Raw genomic sequence first — 23806 nt, 5'->3', positions numbered from 1 at the left:
GGCTCGTTTATTAAGATAGGATTCATGAGGCTTGTGATAGAGTGACCATTTAGGTAGAAAATGCTGTAAAATATGCAGCATTAGCAATAAGAAATTCCCATAAATATTGAAGCCATGGGAAAACTTTGAACGAGGAATATATGCATTTTTATATGCCATATAGTAACGTAACATGATAATGTATATATTTTATTCATTTTGAAATGTAAAATATATTCATTTTTTGCTCCTATTTGCTCATTTTGATCTTTAAATTGAATGGATCAAATAAAATTGTTATCTATTATCACTTCTTTCCATACACATCTGTGAACACAACTGAACAAATAGTTTACATGTAGTTATAGATTTATAAACGGAATACATTTTAAAATGAATATATTAATTTTCAGGCACTGTGCAATGGTTTTCAATAAATCGAGATGATATCAAAAAAAAATCCTGCTGTAGTTCTATACCCAAAGAAAAAAATACTATTACCAGTTTGTATATAACCTCCTAGAAACATTTTTATTCTAAATGAAACTATTAATAGAAGAGCATTGAGAACTATGTCCATAGAGCTTTCAAAATTTTTGAAGAACAAGTAGAAATTCAAACACAAAAGAAAGATTTAGTGACAACTAAAAGAAGCCTGAAGTGTTCAAAAGAAAAATAAGCAGGCTAGTTTATGACAATAATATTGATGTGTTTTACTAGACAGGTGCAGGAATGTAGCTGGCCCTCAAAGATAGTGAAGTCGGTCAGCACCTGGAAACAGTAAGAACTTGTGATCTTCACCTTCTGTCTCTTATCTCTGCATATCTGCTTCTCTTTCTTTTATACACAAGCTTTCTCTCTTTCTAGGTTCATTTACATGGTGTATGGTGGCTCCATAACAACTAAGAAATTTTCACATAAGAAATATCCTCTATTTAAGAAATAAAATCTGAAACTGAGTCTCACGTTTTAGTTCTAGTAATAATTTCAAATTAATGGAGAAGCACTTTGTATTAGTCAGGGTCCCAACAGAAAACAGAAGGTGTACTTGGCTGTTACTTTCAGCAGAAATTAATTAAGGGAGTATTTGTAGCAATTGAGGCAAAAATTAAGGAACCAATAAAGGATATAGAGACCCAGATTCTACCAACAGAAAGAGGCCTTTATTACCCTAGACTTGAAGGAGCAAAGAGAGGGAGCCAGGAGAGGGAGCCTTGGGAGAAGCAGTTTTCCAGCAAAGGTTATAGCTAAAAAGAAATACGACCATTGAAACAACCAGAGTGACAAGGCAGAAAGACAACGAGGGAAGAAACATCTAGACCTGTTTCCCGTACTCCAAACCCATCTGCAAGCCCCAGGGTAAGAAAACTCCTGTTAGGAGGTCTGCAGGGGCCAGCCCCATAGGCACAGGGTGGGGCCCAGAAGAATGCAGAAGAAAGATGGAGAAGGATAGAAAAGAAGATGAATAAGATGGGAAATGGGGGTAGAGAGATAGGCAGAAGAGAGGGGATAGAGGAAGACGGCAAAAAATAAATAAATAAAAATTTTAAAATCCCAGCATACACTTTAAGAACAAGCATATGCTCTAAATAGTCTGCCTAACTTGAAATTCTTTCTTCCCCATTCAATGAGTCATGACCAAAAGGTTATATCACTAAAGGGTGACTAGAGGTTATCCCTGTAACAACCTGTATTTGTTCTTTCTAACAGTCATTCCATTTGGTTTATACAATTATTGGTTCACCTATAATATTCATATATGCTATTTTTGGTTTCCTTAAGTTTCTTGAAAAGCTACTTGACTGCTGCCTTACGTTATATACAGTTTTTGGGTAGTCTGATGCCAGTTTAATTTTCGTGCCTTTATAGGTGTTACTCATCTTTTTACCTGGAGATTCTGATTATTTTTATGTTTAAAGTATTTTTACTGTTTTGGAGTTGATTTTTGGAGTTTATTTTTCTAGATCAATTTTCCAAAGTACCAGATGGCCACTTTCAATTGGAGATTTAAGTTATTTTATTTCTGGTAAGTTTTTTTTTGGATTATAGTTTTTTTTAGTGAAACACATTTATTTGCTTATAACCATGTATGAAAATAGAACACTACTAAAAATAGTGATACTTCTCCTGCCCCTTTCCAAATACTAACCCTCATCCTCAATAGTAACAGATTTATTTTTATTTTTTATTATTATTATACTTTAAGTTTTAGGGTACATGTGCACAATGTGCAGCTTTGTTACATATGTATCCATGTGCCATGTTGGTGTGCTGCACCCATTAACTCGTCATTTAGCATTAGGTATATCTCCTAACGCTGTCCCTCCCCCTTCCCCCCACCCCACAACAGTCCCCAGAGTGTGATGTTCCCCTTCCTGTGTCCATGTGTTTTCATTGTTCAATTCCCACCTGTGAGTGAGAACATGTGGTGTTTGGTCTTTTGTCCTTGTGATAGTTTACTGAGAATGATGTTTTCCAGTTTCATCCATGTCCCTACAAAGGACATGAACTCATCATTTTTTATGGCTGCATAGTATTCCATGGTGTATATGTGCCACATTTTCTTAATCCAGTCTATCATTGTTAGACATTTGGGTTGGTTCCAAGTCTTTGCTATTGTGAATAGTGCCGCAGTAAACATACGTGTGCATGTGTCTTTATAGCAGCATGATTTATAGTCCTTTGGGTATATATCCAGTAATGGGATGGCTGGGTCAAATGGTATTTCTAGTTCTAGATCCCTGAGGAATCGCCACACTGACATGGCACATGGATACATATGTAACAAACCTGCACATTGTGCACATGTACCCAAAAACCTAAAGTATAATAATAAAAAAAAAAGAAATATACTGATAAAAAAAAGAAAATAATGAGACAAAGTGAGGTCAGAGAGTTAAGTGGGAACAAGCAGAACATAAAGGGCCTTAAGAGTGATAAAAAGCAACCTGCTTACACTCTGAGAAAGGGAGCCACAGCAGCATTTGAATAGAGAGGAGACATGCTCTGAAATATTTTAACAGGATCACCCTGGCTTCTGTGTTGAGTATAAACTGAAAGGTAATAAAATAATGAACCCAGTTATGATGCTACAGATAAACTTAAAATGAACCTCTTAGGAAAAGAACTTCTATCATTCATATATATATATATGAATGACTCAGATATATAGATATATAGATACACACATACATATATATACACACACACATATACATATATATAGACAATTTGTGGTAAAATATCAGGGAAGGAAGCAGATGACATAAAATTTACAAGATGATCTATCCTCCTGAGACAGAATTCATGGCAAGGGCAATAAGGGTCCAAGAGTCCAATGGAAACTCTCCCAGTAGATTATAGTGGGTGTTTTATGAACCTGACCTGGACCCAGTGATCTTGCTGGCATGTAAATACTCTGGACAGGAAAGAATAGTGTTTTATACAACTAAATGAGTTATAGATCTGCAGAACTTCATCATAGATGATGATAAGCCCTCCCTACTCACTTTGCAGAAACGCAACCCAGGCTGTGAAGGATCATATGACATTAAAACTACAAAGACCTGTGACTAGCAACATCATCATGAATGGCAGTCCAGGAGCCAAGTGCAGCAATAATGAAATAGGATATACTTCAAACAGTGGGCTAAGATGAGGGTGAATATCACTGTCAGCACCCACCAGTGTCAGAAGCATAATCCTAGGTGAAGCACTAAAACAAGGCCTAGACAAATGATTGCATCAGTGACATGGAAATAATCGCAGTGAGACATTAAGAGCAAAGGCATGAAGCATAGTAGTTGAGGTAGACAAGCAATTCCTCAGTACTTATGAGATACCCCTGGAGGGCCACAGAAATACTAAAAGAGAACGAATACCTCAAAATGGGATCAAGACCCAGAATGTACTCAGACAAAGGTTATCAAGCTGGAAAAAAACCGAATCTGAATATCAGTGTGATGTGATGTCATCTATACCTTCATGTTAGAGAAACCTAAGGACTTGCGGGGAACATCTTTCAAATGTTCATAATAAAAACTAAGAAACTTGTTAATGTAAAACTATAATAATAAAATGAACACAACATAGCTATTATATTTCAGTTCACAGGTCTCTGTTGATGTAGAATGGAAAGCAAATGAAAGTAGAGATGTGAATATTTTATTCTGTTTCTAATTAAATATACTGTTTTATTGCTAAAAAAAAAAAGAAAAGGAAATTTATGAAATGCCAAAGAAGGAATTCAAAATCATAATCATAAGGAAACTTGGCAAGATACAAGAGCATACAGATAAACACTTCAATAACGTCACAAAATGAGGAATTTAACAAAGAAAATGTGAAAAGAACCAAACAAAAATCCTGGAACCTGATGAATTGAGAGCTACAACAAGAGACTAGAAGAAAGAATTTCTGAACTTGAAGATAAGTCTTTGGAAATAACCATGTCAAAGGAGGAAAAAATAAGAAGTAAAAGTAAGCCAAAGGGACTTATGTGATATCATTAAGCAAATATATCTTTACGTATATTTACATATATATTTGGTTAATATGCTTAATATATATTAGAGGAGCTCCAGAGGCAAAATAGGTGAAGAAATGCACAGAAATCCTATTTAACAAAACAATAGCAGAAAACTTTGTAAGTCTTGACAGAGAGATAGACGTCCAAATCCAGGAAGCTCAGAAGTCCCTAAATGTATTAAAACAAAAGTTCCTCACCTAGCAACATTATAATTATGTTAGACTGCTCTTGAATCACTACAATGCAGTATTCAAGGGTGGGTAATTTATAAAGAAAAGAGGTTTTATTGGCTCACAGTTCTGCAGGCTGTACAGAAAGCATGTCACCGGCATCTGCTCACCTTCTAATGAGGACTCAGGAAGCTTACTATCAAGGCTAAAGGCAAAGGGAGAGCAGGCATCTCACATGGGGAGAGAGCAAACAGGGGGAAGGTACCACACATTTTTAAACAACTAGATCTTATATGAGTTCACTCACCACTAAGGAGATGTCACTAAGCCATTCCTGAGGGCTATGCCCCAATAATCCAATCACCTCCCACCAGACCCCACCTCCAAGACTGTAGATTACAAATTCAACATGAAATTTAGAGGGGATAACACCCAAACTTTATCAATAACCAAACTGACAAAACACAAAGAGAGAATTCTATAAGTACCAAGAGAAAGAAAAGAGTGAAGCCATATACATGGGAATCTCCATTAGACTATCAGCAGATTTCTCAGCTGATGCATTGCAGGCAAAGAAAAAATGAGATGATATATTCCAAGTGCTATATAGGGAAAAAACTGCCAGCCAAAAATACTATACACAGCAAATCTCTCCTCCAGAAAAGATAGAAAAAAAAAGTCATTCCCAGATGAGCAATACTACAAGGAATTCATCAACCCTAGTCTTAAAAGAAATGCTTAAGGGAGGAATACAAATGGAAGCAAAATGACAATAATTACTATTATGAAAACATATCAAAGTACAAATTCATTACTAGAGGTAAATTAATAATCATTCAAATCTCTACTATGAAGGTTAAAGTCAATATGGTCAAAAATAACTACAGCTATGATTAGTTGTAAAAGAACCCACAATATACCAATAGGTATATTAAGGTAAAAGTAATGTATTGTGAGAAGTGGGTGAAAGTCTAGAAGGTTTCTATACAACCAAAGATAATTTTCTCTCAGCCTAAATTAGTCTATTTTAGCTACAAGGTTATTTATATTACCCACACGTTAACCTCAAACAAAAATGCAGCAGATACACAAAATAGAAAGGGAATGAAATCAAACCTTAGCACCAAAAGCAAACAGAAATCACCAGACCACAATGGTAAACAAAAACAAAAGAAAAAATAAAGGATGTACAAAACAACCACAACAGAATCAGAAAAATGGAAGGAATAAGTACCTATGTATCAATAACAACCTTGAAGGCAAATGAATTAAATTCTCCAATTAAAAGATATGAAATGGCAGAATAGAGTAAAAAACAAGATCCAACTATATGCTCCCACAAAACTCACTTTACCTGTAAGAACACATCCAATTTGAAAGGAAAGAGATGGAAAATACATTCTAAGCAAAAATAAAAAGTGAGCAGGAGTTGCATAAATAAAAAGGAGCAGGAGTGGCTATGATTGTAATAGATAAGACACTTTTAGTAGAAAACTATGAAAAGAACAAACAAGGTTATTATATAGTGATAAAGGAATCTACTAAGCAAGAGGATATAACAACTATAAATGTGTACATACCCAAAACTGGAGTATGCAAATATATAAAGCAAATATTATTAGATCTAAAAGGAGAAATACAATGTAATACAATAATAGTAGAAGACTTTAATATCCCACTTTCAACAATGGACAGATTATGCAGACAGAAAATCATAAAAGACACATTGGACTTAAACTGAACTCTAGACCAAATGGACCTAACATTTACAGAATATCCTACCAAACAGCTACAGAATATACATTCTACTCAACTGCACATGGAACATTCTCCAGGACAGATCATGTTAGGCCACAAAGTATGTCTTAACAAACTTAAGAAGATAGAGATCATATCAAGTACCTTTTCTAATCATAACAGTATTAAACTAGGAATCAGTAACAGAAGGAACTTCTGAAACTTTACAAATACATGGAACTTCAACAACAGGCTACTGAATAACAAATGGGTCAATGAGGAAATTAAAAGAGAAGTTAAAAATTTTTGAAACAAATGACAACAGAAACACAACATACCAAAATCTATGAGAGAATGGCAAAAGCAGTACCATGAGAGAAGTTTGTACCTCATAGCACTGTTTATATAAATGCATATATCAAAAGAGTAGAAAGATCTCCAATAAACAACCTAACATTGCACCCTCAAGTAACTGGAAAAGTAGGAACAAAATAAACTCAAAATTAGTAGAAAAAAATAATAAAGATGAGAACAGAAATAAAAAAGAATAAAAATACAAAATATCAATGAAATGTAAAGTTAGTTTTTTGAAAAGATAAAAAAATCAACAAATCTTTAGCAAGACTAAGAAAAGAGATGACAAGTAAAATCTGAAATGAAAACAAAGACATTATAACTAATACCACTGAAACACAAGAGATCATGAAAAGCTTCCAGCTTTTTGTCTAACATCTGGAAAAAGAAAAAGATGCCATGTTCACCACTTCTATTGAACATAGTAGGTAAGTGAAAAAGTAATTGAGGTTTTTGCCATATAGTACTGAAATAATAGTACTGCAAGTCCTAACCAGAGCAGTTGGGCAAGAAAAAAGTAAAAAGAAGCATCCAAATTCTAATGGAGGAATTGAAATTGTCTGTTTGCAGACAACATGGTCTTACCTGTAGGAAACCCTAAAGATTTTTTTAAAAGCTATTGGAATGAGGAAACTAAGTGAAATTGCAGAATACAAAATCAATACACAGAATGACAATTAGCAAGATGACTGACTAGAGATATTTGAAACTCATCTCTCCCACAAGAAAAGACCGTGGTGACTGGAAGCCCAGGAGGGTGGCAATGTAGACATTCATCCTCTGTAGCCCCATCTCTCCACTTGGATTGGATTGGCCCAGAGACAGGAGGGCAATTATAAATATGTAAGTCCCCAACACTGGAACACCAAGATATGTAAAACAAATGTTATTAGATCTACAACGAGAGATTAGACTCCCAATACAGTAACAGTTAGTGACTTCAATATCCTACTCTCAGCATTGGACAGATCATCTAGACAAAAAAATCAACAAGGAAACATCAGATTTAAATTGCATTATACATCAAATAGACCTAACAGATATTTACAGACCATTTCACCCAAAAGCTGCAGAATATACATTCTTCTCACCTGGACATGGAACATTCTTCAGGACTGGCCATATGTTTGGACACAAAATAACTCTCAAAATTTTTTACAAAGTCTACATCATATCAAGTATCTTATCTGACCACAATGTAATACAACTAGAAATCAACACCAAGAGGAACAGTTGAAACAATACAGATGCATTGAAATTAAATATGTTCCTGAATGACGGGTGGGTGAAGGAAGTAATTAATAATAACATTTAGAAATACCTTAAACAAATTAAAATAGACACTATATGCCAAAACTTATGGGACACAGAAAAAAAATATTAACAGGCAAATTTATGGTAATTAATGCCTACATCAAAAAATACAAAGATTTCAAATAAACAACTTAACAATAAATCTCAAAGAAGTAGAAAAGCAAGAACAAACTGAACCCAAAATTAGAAGGAAATAAAGAATAAAAATTGGAGCAGCATGAAACAAAATTTGGACTAAACAATTGTGGAAGTCAGTGTGGTGATTCTTCACGGATCTAGAACTAGAAATACCATTTGACCCAGCCAACGCATTACTGGGTATATACCCAATGGACTATAAATCATGCTGCTATAGACACATGCACACGTATGTTTCTTGCGGCACTATTCACAATAGCAAAGACTTGGAACCAACCCAAATGTCCAACAATGATAGACTGGATTAAGAAAATGTGGCACATATACACCATGAAATACTATGCAGCCATAAAAAAGGATGAGTTCATGTCCTTTGTAGGGACACGGATAAAAATGGAAATCATCATTCTCAGTAAACTATCGCAAGGACAAAAGACCAAACACCGCATGTTTTCACTCATAGGTGAGAACTGAACAATGAGAACACATGGACACAGGAAGGGGAACATCACACTCTGGGGACTGTTGTGGGGTGGGGGGAGGGGGAGGGATAGCATTAGGAGATATACCTAATGCTAAATGACAAGTTAATGGGTGCAGCACACCAACATGGCACATGTATACATATGTAACAAAGCTGCACATTGTGCACATGTACCCTAAAACTTAAAGTATAATAATAATAAAAATAAAATAAAAACAATACAAAACATCAATGAAACAAAAAGTTGTTTTTTAAAAGATTAACAAAATTGACAAATTATTAGCTACACTGAAAAACTTGAGGAAAGACCCACCTAAATAAAATCAGAAATGAAAAAGAAGGCATCATAATAAAAACCAGAGAAATACAAAGGACCATTAGAGACTACTATGACAATTATAGACCAATAAATTTGAGTACCTAGAATAAATGGATAAATTCTTGGACACATACAACCTATCAAGATTGAACCAAGAAGAAATAGAAAACCTGAACAGACCAGTAACAACTAACAAGATTGAATCAGTAATAAAAAATCTCCCAAAAAAGAAAAGTCCAAGACTGGATCGCTTCACTGCTGAATTCTACTGAATCCTAAAAGAAGAACTAACACTAATTCTTCTCAAACTATTTTAGAAAGCTGAAGTAGAGGGAACTCTTCCTGTCTCATTCTATGATGCAACTATAACCCTGATAATGAAGTCAGACAAGGACACAAGGAAACAAAAGAAAACTACAGGCCAATATCCCTGATAAATATAGATGTAAAGATCTTCAATAAAATACTAGCAAACTGAATCCAATAATACATTTAAAAATACTTTATGACTAAATGAGATTTATCCCAGGAATGCAAGGATGGTTCCAAATTTGCAAATCAGTAAACATGATATATCACATCAGCAGAATAAACAACAAAAATAACAATAAACAGCAAAAACCATATGACCATCTCAATAGATGCAGAAAAAGCATTCGACAAAATTTAACACCCCTTCATGATAATTTCTTCAGGAAGGAAGGAAGGAAGGAGGGAGGGAGGGAGGGAGGGAGGGAGGGAGGGAGGGAGGGAGGGAGGGAAGGAGGGAAGGAAGGAAGGAAGGAAGGAAGGAAGGAAGGAAGGAAGGAAGGAAGGAAGGAAAGTAAGTCAGGGAGACAGAGAGAGGGAAGGGAAGGGAAGGAAAGGGAAGAGGATTAGCAATAAAAGGAAAGAACCTCAAAATGATAAAAGCCATATATGACAAACCTACAGCTAACATCATACTGAATGAAGAATAGCTGAAAGCTATTTCTTTAAAAACTGGAACAAAACAAGGATGTCCATGCCCACCCTTCTTATTTAACATAGTAGTGGAAGTTCTAGTCAGAGAATTAGGCAAGGAAAAGAAATCAAAGCATCCAAATTGGAAAAGAGAAAGTCAAATTATCCCTTTTTGTAGATGACAAGATTTTAATAATATAAAAACCTAAAGACTCTACCAAAGAAACTCATAGAACTAATAAACAATTTCAATAAAGTTGCAGGATACAAGATCAACATACAAAAACTCAATAGTGTCTCTGTACATAGACAACAAGCTAGCTGAAGAAGAAATCATCAAGACAATCCCATTTACAATAGCTAAAAAAAAAGAGAAAAAATACCCTAGGGATAAACTTAATCAAGGAAGTGAAAGATGTCTACAAACTATAAAAACATTGATGAAAGAAAGTGAAGAGAATGAAAGCAAATAAAGAGACCTTTCATGCTCACAGAAAGAATTAATATTGTTAAAATGGCCATACTGCCAAAAGTAATCTACCATCTGAATCGAAGCTGTAACAAAATGCCAGAAACAATCTTTACAGAAACAGAAAAGCCCATTCTAAGATTTGTATCGAACCACAAAAGATCCCCAAAGCTAGAGAAATCTCAGATAAAGGGGAGGGAAAAGCTGGAGGCATCAAATTACCTTACTTTAAAACATACTACAAAGCTGTAATAACCAAAACAGCATGATATTGGCAGTAAAACAGATACTTAGACCAACAGGACATAATAGAGAGCCCAGAAACAAACCATGTATCTAAAGCCAAACGATTTTCAACAAAGGTGTCATGAGCACACTATGGGGAAAATGTCGTCTCTTCAAGAAATAGGTACTTGGAAAACTGAGTATCCACATGCAGAAGAATGCAACTAGACTCTTAACTCTCACAATATACAAAAATCATCTCAAAACTCTCAAAACATACAAAAATCATCTCAAGAGGGATTAAAAACTAAGACGTAAGATCCCAAGCTATCAAAACACTAGGAGAAAACATAAATGTTTCATGACTCTGGACTGTGCAAGAATTTTTTTGATAAGACCTTAAAAGCACAAACAGCAAAAGAAAGAATAGACAAACAGAATTACATGAAACTAAAAACCTTATGCACAACAAAAGATGCAATCACTGAGTGAAGGCATACCCTACAGAATGGGTGAAAATGTTTGCAAAGTATGTATCTAACAAAGGGTTAACATTCAGAATATATAAGAAACTTAAAATATGAAAAAAATTTCATTTTAAAATGAGCAAAAGACTTGAATAGATATTTATCAAAAGAAGACAGACAAATGTCCAACACACACACACAAAAAGTCACTATCACTAATTATGATGGTTAATATTAAGTGTCAACTCAACTGGATTGAAGGATGCAAAGTATTGTCTCTGGGCATTGCCAGGAGAGATTAACACTTGTGTCAGTGGACTGGGAAAGAAAGGCCCATGTGCATTGTGGATGGGTCCACATCTACCCACAATGGACCCACCATCCAATCCGCTGCCAGCGTGGCTAGAAAAAGCAGGCAGAAGAAGGTGGAAGAAGCTGACTTGCTGAGTCTTCCAGCCTTCATCTTTCTCTCATCCTGGATGCTTCCTACCTTCGAACATCAGACTCCAAGTTGTTAAGCTTTTGGGGTCTAGGACTTACACCAGTGGTTTGCCAGAGGCTCTCAGGCCTTCAGCCACTGACTGAAGGGTGCAATATCATCTTCCCTACTTTGAGGTTTGGGGACTCGGACTGAGCCACTACTGGCTTCTTTGCTCCTCACCTTGCAGACAGCCTATATGGGACTTCACCTTGTGATCATGTGAGTCAATTCTTTTTAATAAACTCCCTTTTGTATATACATACATCCTATTATGTCTGTCCCTCTAGAGAATCCTAATACACTAATTATCAGGTTAAGGTAAATCAAGACCATGATAACGTATCACCTATTGGTGACATCTTGGCTGTCACCAAAAAGACAAAAGGTAGGTCTTGATGAGTATATGTAGAAAAGGGAACCCCTGCACACTGTTGGTTGGAATGTAAATTAGTATAGGCATTATGGAAAACAGTGTGGAGGTCTCTCAAAAAAATTAAAAATACAACTATCATATGATCCAGTGATCCCAGTACTGTATACATATATGCAAAGAAAACAAAAATCAGTATTTCAAAGAAATAATCTGCATTCCCATGTCTCTCACAGCACTACTCACAATAACCAACGAATGGAATCAACATATGTCCAGTGGCAGATGATGGATTAAGAAAATGTGGTGTATATATACACAATGGAATAATATTCAGCCACAAAAAAAAGAACAAAATCCTGTCCTTTGCAAAATCATGAATCAATCTTACAGACATTTCGTTACATGAAATAAGCCAGAGAAAGACAAATACTGCATATTCTCACTCATATGTGGAATCTAAAAAGTTCAACCTCATAGAATTAACTGAATACAACTGTAGTTACCAGAGACTAGAGAGGGTAGGGGGCAGTGGGAGCTAGGCAGAGGTTAGTCAGTAGATAGAAAGTTACAGGTACAAGGAAAAGTTCTGGTGTCATACTGCACAGTAGGGTGACCACAGTCGACAAAAACACATTGTATATCTCAAATAACTATAAGAGAGGATTTTGAATGTTCCTACAACAAAGAAACGATAGATATTTAAGGTGCTTGATGTGCTAATTACTCTAATTTTATCATTACACAATGTACACATGTATGGAAACATCACATTGTACCCTATCAATATACAATTAGTCAATTACAAGTAAAACAATTTTTAAAAATATAGTATAATTTAATTTATATGTAAGAAAGGCAATAAATATATGAAATTAGTAGAGTCGGCTTCGGACCCCAATCCAGAGTAGATAATACGGTAGTGCCCTGCAGAGAAGAGAGAAGACAGTGGACAGCTAGCCATGGTAGAGTGCAGATAAAACCTACATCAGAGGGAGTCAAATATTGAATGGGGAAAGCCACTAAGACCAAGTTTGAGACTTCATAGATCAAAGCATAGCTCCTGAGAAATCACAAAGAAGGGGATTAAAAATGTGTAGGGCTGATGGTGGCATCTTGGAGAGGGGCATTCTTAAGGCTTGCGAAGGGAAAGAAGCAAGCAGTGGGGCTGGGTGCAGTGGCTCAAGCCTGTAATCTCAGCACTTTGGGAGGTTGAGGCGGGCAGATCACGAGGTCAAGATTTCAAGACCAGCCTGACCAACAGGGTGAAACCCCATCTCCACTAAAAATACAAAAATTAGCTGGGCATGATGGCACATGCCTATAATCCTGGCTACTCAGGAGGCTGAGGCAGGAAAATCACTTGAACCCGGGAGGCAGAGGTTGCAGTGAGCCGACATTGTGCCATTGCACTCCAGCCTGGGCAACAGAGCAAGACTCCATCCCCCACCCGCCCCCCTGCCAAAAAAAAAACAAGCAGTGGAAATGTGGAAATATAGAAAGAAAAGAGAATTGCAAAATCAGAAGACATGTTATCAATTTCTTTCCTCATCACTCCAAAAAAATACATGAAAGATTTTACCACCCCCAAAGAAGAGGGTGCTATTAACTAAGACATCTAGAAAACAACCAAGACTTCAGAGTAACAGACAGAAAAATCTTTTACTGGTAGTCCAGGAAAATATAAGACATTCAAAATAAGTAACAATGGCAAAAGCCATCCCTACAAGGCTAGTAAAGGGAAAAAAATTAAAAACATTTTAGCTGATAAAAATCCCCTAAAATAAACCAAAGCAGAGAAAAGCTGCAGTACAATATCTCAACTGGAATTATCTATGTTTAAACAACTGTTTGGAGATATTTCAAAAGATTTTGAAGCACATATTTAAATCTTTCAATATAAACGGATTAAAAAGGGAAGCTATCAAATGCGAGTCAATTAAATTCAAAACAAACTGAAAACGAACTCAAAATTATCTCAGAAATGAAAGCTAAATTTAATTACAATGTATGTAAGAGAATAGATACAACTTTAAATATACTAAGGAGAACTCAGAAATGAAAACATCCAAGGAAACAAAAATACTATAACAAAGAAAATGATTTCTTAAAAAAGAATTACAGAGTGATAAATAAGTAGATAAACAACAATCCATCAAATTATCGGAGTCCCTAAAGTTCCTAAATACATACAAATGTTACATATTCTGAAAATGTAGAGATAACACAATTTTTAAAAAGAGAAGAGAAGGGAAAGAGAAAAAGGAACATGGAATAAGCACAGTGATTGCCCTAAATGTATGATGTCGGAATCAAAATATATTCCATTGAAGCTGAAAAACTAAAAAAAACCAAATCAGGCTCAAATAAGAAAACATATACTGAAAGTATCATTTTTAAAAAACGAGTATAAAAGTAACAACTAGAACAAATATGTTCAAATCTGCCAATACAATAAAAGAAATTTAAAAGAGGAAAACACATATCTCATAGAGGAAAAAATACAATAAATATAGGATCAACTAATACAAAGAGAAGCACAACATTAAAAAATGACAAAGCTGGGACCACACTTAACAAGCCATAACAATAATTGTAAACAGACTTAGCCCACCTATTTTTTTAAAGACTTTCAGATTGATTCTCAAGCAAAATACAAGTCTACGCTGTATGCAAGACATGAAGATACACCTAAAACAAAATAATACAGAAAGATTATGAATAAAAGGCAGTACATGGACAAACGTATGTAAAACAAATGCAAACACTGAGAAAACAGGATTTGCAATACTGATATCAGGCACACAGGACAATTCATGCCAAAAAATTTAAACAAAAAAGAGTGCTTTGTAATACTAACAATTTACAATAAAAGTATCATTTAGGAACCTATACACCAAAATCCCACAGCAATGGCATACATAGAGCAGAAAAGACAAACATGGAAAGAGAAACTGACAGAAACACACTCATAACACACCACCACTCTTAGGCTAACACAGGTAAAATAAAGAAAATATAAAAAACGGGTTCCAAGATGGCCAAATAGGAACAGCTCCAGTCTACAGCTCCCAGCGTGAGCAACACAGAAGACGGGTGATTTCTGCATTTCCAACTGAGGTACCAGGTTCATCTCACTGCGGCTTGTCGGATAATGGGTGCAGCCCACGCGAGTGTGAGCCAAAGCAGAGCAGGGCATCACCTCACCCAGGAAATGCAAGGGATCAGGGAATTCCCTTTCCTAGCCAAGGGAAGCTATGACAGACGGTACCTAGAAAATCCGGACACTCTCACCCTAATACTGCGCTTTTACAATGGTCTTAGCAAACAGCACACCAGGAGATTATATCCCGCGCCTGGCTCGAAAGGTCCCATGCCCACGGAGCCTCATTCACTGCTAGCACAGCAGTCTGAGATCGACCAGCAAGGTGGCAGTGAGGCTGGGGGAGGGGCGTCCGCTACTGCTGAGGCTTGAGTAGGTAAACAAAGTGGCCAGGAAGCTCGAACTGGGTGGAGCCCACTGCAGCTCAAGGAGGCCTGCCTGCCTCTGTAGACTCCACCTCTGGGGGCAGGGCATAGCTGAAAAAAAGGCAGCAGAAACTTCTGCAGACTTAAACATCCCAGTCTGACAGTTTTGAAGAGAGTATTGGTTCTCCCAGCACAGAGTTTGAGATCTAAGAATGGACAGAATGCCTCCTCAAGTGGGTCCCTGACCCCCAAGTAGCCTAACTGGGAGACACCTCCCAGTAGGGGCCATCTGACACCTCATACAGCTAGGTGCCCCTCTGAGATGAACCTTCCAGAGGAAGGATCAGGCAGCAACATTTTCCATTCTGCAATATTTGCTGTTCTGCAGCCTCCACTGGTGACACCCAGGCAAACACAGACTGAAGTGGACCTCCAGCAAACTCCAAAAGACTTGTAGCTGAGGGTCCTGACTGTTAGAAGGAAAACTAACAAACAGAAAGGACATCCACACCAAAACCCCATCTGTCTGTCACCATCATCAAAGACCATAGGTAGATAAAACCACAAAGATGGGGAGAAACCAGAGCAGAAAAGCTGAAAATTCTAAAAATCAGAGCGCCTCTTCTCCTCCAAAGGAACACAACTCCTTGCCAGCAGTGGAACAACCTGGACAGAGAATGACTTTGACGAGTTGAGAGAAGAAAGCTTCAGATGATCGGTAATAACAAACTTCTCCAAGCTAAAGGAGGATGCTTGAACCCATTGCAAAGAAGCTAAAAATGTTGAAAAAAGATTAGACAAATGACTAACTAGATTAAACGGCACAGAGAAGTCCTTAAATGACCTGATGGAGCTGAAAACCATGGCACAAGAACTATGTGATGAATGCACAAGCTTCAGTACCCGATTTGATCAAGTGGAAGAAAGGGTATCAATGATTGAGGATCAAATGAATGAAATGAAGCGAGAAGTTTAGAGAAAAAAAGAGTAAAAAGAAATGAACAAAGCCTCCAATAAATATGGAACTACGTGAAAAGACCAAATCTGCATCTGATTGCTGTATCTGAAAGTGACGGGGAGAATGGAACCAAGTTGGAAAACACTCTGCAGGATATTATCCAGGAGAACTTCCCCAACCTAGCAAGGCAGGCCAACATTCAGATTCAGGAAATACAGAGAACACCACAAAGATACTCCTCGAGAAGAGCAACTCCAAGACACATAACTATCAGATTCACCAAAGTTGAAATGAAGGAAAAAATGTTAAGGGCAGCCGGAGAGAAAGGTCAGGTTACCCACAAAAGAAAGCCCATCAGACTAACAGTGGATCTCTTGGCAGAAACTCTACAAGCCAGAAAAGAGTGGGGGCCAATATTCAACATTCTTAAAGAAAGGAATTTTCAACCCAGAATTTCATATCCAGCCAAACTAAGCTTCATAAGTGAAGGAGAAATAAAATCCTTTACAGACAAGCAAATGCCTAGAGATTTTGTCACCACCAGACCTGCCTTATAAGAGCTCCTGAAGGAAGCACTAAACATGGAAAGGAACAACCGGTACCAGCCACTGCAAAAACATGCCAAATTGTAAAGACTATCGAGGCTAGGAAGAAACTGCATCAACTAACGAGCAAAATAACCAACTAACGTCAAAATGACAGGATCAAATTCACACATAACAATATTAACCTTAAATATAAATCGGCTAAATGCCACAATTAAAAAACAGAGACTGGCAAATTGGATAGAGTCAAGACCCATCAGTGTGCTGTATTCAAGAGATGCATCTCACATGCAGAGACACATATAGGCTCGAAATAAAGGGATGGAGGAAGATCTACCAAGCAAATGGAAAACAAAAAAAAAAAAAAGCAGGGGTCACAATCCTAGCCTCTGATAAAACAGACTTTAAACCAACAAAGATCAAAAGAGACAAAGAAGGCCATTACATAATGGTAAAGGGATCAATTCAACAAGAAGAGCTAACTACCCTAAATAGACATGCACCCAATACAGGAGCACCCAGATTCATAAAGCAAGTCCTTACAGACCTACAAAGAGGCTTAGACTCCCACACAATAATAATGGGAGACTTTAACACCACACTGTCAACATTAGACAGATCAATGAGACAGAAGGTTAACAAGGACATCCAGGACGTGAACTCAGCTCTGCATTAAGCAGACCTAAAAGACATCTACAGAACTCACCACCCCAAATCAACAGAATGTACATTCTTCTCAGCACCAAATTGCACTTATTCCAAAATTGACCACATAGTTGGAAGTAAAGCTCTCCTCAGCAAATGTAAAAGAACAGAAATTATAACAAACTGTCTCTCAGACCACAGTGCAATCAAACTAGAACTCAGGATTAAGAAACTCACTCAAAACCACTCAACTACATGGAAACTGAACAACCTGCTCCTGAATGACTACTGGGTACATAACGAAATGAAGGCAGAAATAAAGATGTTCTTTGAAACCAATGAGAACAAAGACACAACATACCAGAATCTCTGGGACACATTCAAAGCACTGTGTAGAGGGAAATTTATAGCACTAAATGCCCACAAGAGAAAGCAGGAAAGATCTAAAATTGACACCCTAACATCACAATTAAAAGAACTAGAGAAGCAAGAGCAAACACATACAAAAGCTAGCAGAAGACAAGAAATAACTAAGATCAGAGCAGAACTGAAGGAGATAGAGACACAAAAAACCCTTCAAAATATCAATGAATCCAGGAGCTGGTTTTTTGAAAAGATCAACAAAATAGATAGACAACTAGCAAGACTAATAAAGAAGAAAAGAGAGAAGAATCAAATAGATGCAATAAAAAAATGATAAAGGGGATATCAACACTGATCCCACAGAAATACAAACTACCTTCAGAGAATACAATAAACAACTCTATGCAAATAAGCTAGAAAATCTAGAAGAAATGGATAAATTCCTGGATACATACACCCTCCCAAGACTAAACCAGGAAGAAGTTGAAACCCTGAATAGACCAGTAACGGGCTCTGAAATTGAGGCAATAATTAGTAGCCTACCAACCAAAAAAAGCCCAGGACCTGATGGATTCACAGCCAAATTCTACCAGAAGTACAAAGAGGAGCTGGTACCATACCTTCTGAAATTATTTCAATCAACAGAAAAAGAGGGAATCCTCCCTAACTCATTTTATGAGGCCAGCATCATCCTGACACCAAAGCCTGGCAGAGACACAACAAAAAAAGGGAATTTTAGACCAATATCCATGACGAACATCATTGCAAAAATCCTCAATAAAATACTGGCAAACCAAATCCAGCAGCACATCAAAAAGCGTATCCACCACGATCAAGTTGGCTTCATCCATGGGATGCAAGGCTGGTTCAACATACACAAATCAATAAACATAATCCATCATATAAACAGAACCAAAGACAAAAACCACCACATGATTATCTCAATATATGCAGAAAAGGTCTTTGACAGAATTCAACAGCCCTTCATGCTAAAAACTCTCAATAAATTAGGTATTGATGGGACGTATCTCAAAATAATAACAGCTATTTATGACAAACCCACAACCAATATCATACTGAATGGGCAAAACCAGGAAGCATTCCCTTTGAAAACTGGCACAAGACAGGGAAGCCCTCTCTCACCACTCCTATTCAACATAGTGTTGGAAGTTCTGACCAGGGAAATCAGCCAGGAGAAAGAAATAAAGAGTATTCAATTAGGAAAAGAGGAAGTCAAATTGTCCCTGTTTGCAGATGACATGATTGTATATTTAGCAAATCATCTCAGCCCAAAATCTCCTTAAGCTAATAGGCAACTTCAGCAAAGTCTCAGGATACAAAATCAATGTGCAAAAAACACCAGCATTCCTATACACCAATAACAGACACAGAGCCAAATCATGAGTGAACTCCCATTTACAATTGCTTCAAAGAGAATCAAATACCTAGGAATCCAACTTACAAGGGATGTGAAGGACCTCTTCAAGGAGAACTACAAACCACTGCTCAACGAAATAAAAGAGGACACAAACAAATGGGAAAACATTCCATGCTCATGGATAGGAAGAATCAATATTGTGAAAATAGCCATGGTGCCCAAGGTAATTTATAGGTTCAATGCCATCCCCATCAAGCTACCAATGACTTTCTTCACAGAATTGGAAAAAACTACTTTAAAGTTCATATGGAACCAAAAAACAGCCCGCATTGCCAAGGCAATCCTAAGCCAAAAGAACAAGCTGGAGGCATCACACTACCTGACTTCCAACTATACTAGAAGGCTACAATAACCAAAACAGCATGATACTGGTACCAAAACAGAGATATAGATCAATGGAACAGAACAGAGCCCTCAGAAATAATACCACACATCTACAACTATCTGATCTTTGACAAACCTGACAAAAACAAGAAATGGGGAAAGGATTCCCTATTTAATAAATGGTGCTGGGAAAACTGGCTAGCCATATGTAGAAAGCTGAAACTGGATCCCTTCCTTATACCTTATACAAAAAATTAATTCAAGATGGATTAAAGACTTAAATGTTAGACCTAAAATCATAAAAACCCTAGAAGAGAACCTAGGCCATACCATTCACGACATAGGCATGGGCAAGGGCTTCATGATTAAAACAGCAAAAGCAATGGCAACAAAAGCCAAAATTGACAAATGGGATGTAATTAAACTAAAGAACTTCTGCACAGCAAAAGAAACTACCATCAGATTGAACAGGCAACCTACAGAATGGGAGAAAAATTTTACAATCTACCCATATGACAAAGGGCTAAAATCCAGAATCTACAATGAACTCAAACAAATTTACAAGAAAAAAACAAACAACCCCATCAACAAGTGGGCAAAGGACATGAACAGACACTTCTCAAAAGAAGACATTTATGCAGCCCAAAGACACATGAAAAAATGCTCATCATCACTGGCCATCAGAGAAATGCAAATCAAAACCACAATGACATACCATCTCACACCAGTTAGAATGGCGATCATTAAAAAGTCAGGAAACAACAGGTGCTGGAGAGGATGTGGAGAAATAGGAGTACTTTTACACTGTTGGTGGGACTGTAAACTAGTTCAACCATTGTGGAAGACAGTGTGGCGCTTCCTCAAGGATTTAGAACTAGAAATACCATTTGACCTGCCATCCCATTACTGGGTATATACCCAAAGGGTTATAAATATGCTGCTATAAAGACACATGCACACGTATGTTTATTGCAGCATTATTCACAATAGCAAAGACTTGGAACCAACCCAAATGTCCATCAATAATGATATACTGGATTAAGAAAATGTGGCACATATATACCATGGAATACTATGCAGCCATAAAAAAGGATGAGTTCATGTCCTTTGTAGGGACATGGATGAAGCTGGAAACCACCATTCTCAGCAAACTATCGCAAGGACAGAAAACCAAACACCACATGTTCTCACTCATAGGTGGGAACTGAACAGTGAGAACTTGGACACAGGGTGGGGAACATCACACACCAGGGCCTGTCCTGGGGTGGGGGAAGGGGGGAGGGATAGCATTAGCAGATATACCTAATGTAAACGATAAGTTGATGGGTGCAGCACACCAATATGGCACATGTATACATATGTAACAAACCTGTATGTTGTACACATGTACCCTAGAACTTAAAGTATAATAAAAAAAAGAAAATATAAATATGTAAAAGAAATAAGGTAGATCTAATATATATATATATATGTATCTCAAATATATAATCTTAAAAAGAAAAATACATATTTAAAAGTACTTAATTGGCAAACAGATTGTATATTTTCAAGGTGTGCAATGTTATGATTTGATATACATATTCCTTTTGTTTTTTGTTTTTTGGAGATGGAGTCTCGCTCTGTCGCCCAGGCTGGATGGAGTGCAGTGGCACAATCTTGGCTAACTGCAACCTTTGCTTCCCGGGTTCAGGTGATTCTCCTGCCTCAGCCTCCTGAGTAGCTGGGATTACAGGCGCCCGCCACCACACCCGGCTAGAATTTTAAAAAGTTAAATTCTGAACTCAGAAGAATAGAGCTAAGTATACCTGATCACGCCTGTAATCCCAGTGCTTTGGAAGGTTAGTGCATGACAACGGCTTCCAGTCAGGAGTTTGAGACCAAACTGGGCAACATAAGGAGACATTGTCAAAATAAAATAAAAAATAAAATAAAATAAAATAAAATACCCAGTGTGATATTCTGTGCCCATAGTTCCTGCTACTCAGGAGGCTGGGACAGGAGAATTACACAAGCCCAGGAATTCGAGGCTGAGGCTGCAGGCAACTATGATCTGGGAAACCGCAGCCCAGGGAAAGAGAGAGACCGTGTCTTAAAAAAAATAAAAGTGGTTCCCAGACTAGATGGAGATGGCTGACTAGACGCAGCCAGCAAGAACATATGCCATGGAAGGACTAAGAAGGACTATTCAGTATTATTTAAAAAAACACTGGTGCAGTCTGAGCAGATATTCAGAGGGAAGGCACTGAGAATAGAGGGAGGATAGAGGGAGAACACAGATGCTGGGCTGAAGGAAGAGGAAGCTGGGAACTCTGCCAGGGGCTACCCCACACCAGGATTCCTTCCTGGCCCCCAATGACTACTGGCAAAGGGGTGAATTGTACAGTCAAGGAATGACCTAATCTTGCTATGGACCTCTGGAATCATGGCAGCAATAGATCCCGTGATACCCAAGGACACTTGAGCTGGCAAGGAGAGCTGCTTAAAGAGCAGAGAGGGGTAGGACTCCAGCCTCTGCAGTGCCCAGAGTGTTTGGTGCAGGAATGTGTTCAGTGGAGTATGACCAGGGATGCCTATCACTCAAGGCTCACCATGTGCCCTTTGGAGACTTTAGTCTTAGAGGAACTGTTAGGCCTGAACAGAGCAAAGTGGCCTTGCCTGTAAGATGGGGTAGTCTGACTTGAATGCCCCCTTGTCAGCTGGCCTCTTCCAGGGCTTCAGCCTCGCTGTGCGCATTTGCAGTACATCCTTGGTTGCCCAACCAGAGTGCCTCCAGCACTGAATCCACCTTATAACACAATCAAACACCCAAGAACATCAAAAAGATAAAAGAAAAAAAAAATCCAAAGGACAGCAACTTCAAAGATTAAACGAACATCAACTCACAGTGATAAAATAGAACTAGCACAAGAATTAGGCACCTTAAAGAGCTGGAGTGGGCCGGGCGCAGTGGCTCACGCTTGTAATCCCAGCACTTTGGGAGGCCGAGGTGGGTGGATAACGAGGTCAGGAGATCGAGACCACGGTGAAACCCCGTCTCTACTAAAAATACAAAAAATTAGCCAGGCATGGTGGCGGGCACCTGTAGTCCCAGCTACTCGGAGAGGCTGAGGCAGGAGAATGGCATGAGCCCAGGAGGCGGAGCTTGCAGTGAGCCGAGATTGTGCCACTGCACTCCAGCCTGGGTGACAGAGCAAGACTCCGTCTCAAAAAAAAAAAATAAAAGAGCTGGAGTGTATTCTTACCTCCAAACAACTGCACTAGTTCCCCAGCAATGGCTCTTAACCAGGCTGAAATGACTGAATTGACAAAAACAGAATTCAGATATGGATAGGAATGAAGATCATCTAGATTCAGGAGAAAGTCAAAACCCAAGCCAAGGATCCTAAGGAATACAATAAAAATATCCAGGAGATAAAAGATGACATGGCTATTTTAAGAAGGACCAAATTGATCTTACAGATTTGAAAAACTCAGGTTGAGAATTTCACAATAAAACTGCAAGTATTAACAACAGAATAGACTAAGCTAAGAAAAGGACCCAGCCATCCCATTACTGGGTATATACCCAAAGGACTATAAATCATGCTGCTATAAAGACACATGCACACGTATGTTTATTGCGGCACTATTCACAATAGCAAAGACTTGGAACCAACCCAAATGTCCATCAATAATGATATACTGGATTAAGAAAATGTGGCACACATACACCATGGAATACTATGCAGCCATAAAAAACGATGAGTTCATGTCCTTTGTAGGGACATGGATGAAACTGGAAAACATCATTCTCAGTAAACTATCGCAAGGACAAAAAACCAAACACCGCATGTTCTCACTCATAGGTGGGAATTGAACAATGAGAACTCACAGGAAGGGGAACATCACACTCCGGGGACTGTTGTGGGGTTGGGAGAGGGGGGAGGGACAGCATTAGGAGATATACCTAATGCTAAATGACGAGTTAATGGGTGCAGGAAATCAACATGGCACATGGATACATATGTAACAAAGCTGCACATTGTGCACATGTACCCTAAAACCTAAAGTATAATAAAAAAAAAAAAAAGAAAAAAAAAAACACATTA

Source organism: Symphalangus syndactylus, chromosome 5 (genome assembly GCF_028878055.3).
Source record: "Symphalangus syndactylus isolate Jambi chromosome 5, NHGRI_mSymSyn1-v2.1_pri, whole genome shotgun sequence".
Classification (NCBI taxonomy): Eukaryota; Metazoa; Chordata; class Mammalia; order Primates; family Hylobatidae; genus Symphalangus; species Symphalangus syndactylus.
This window is presented reverse-complemented; position numbering follows the sequence as displayed.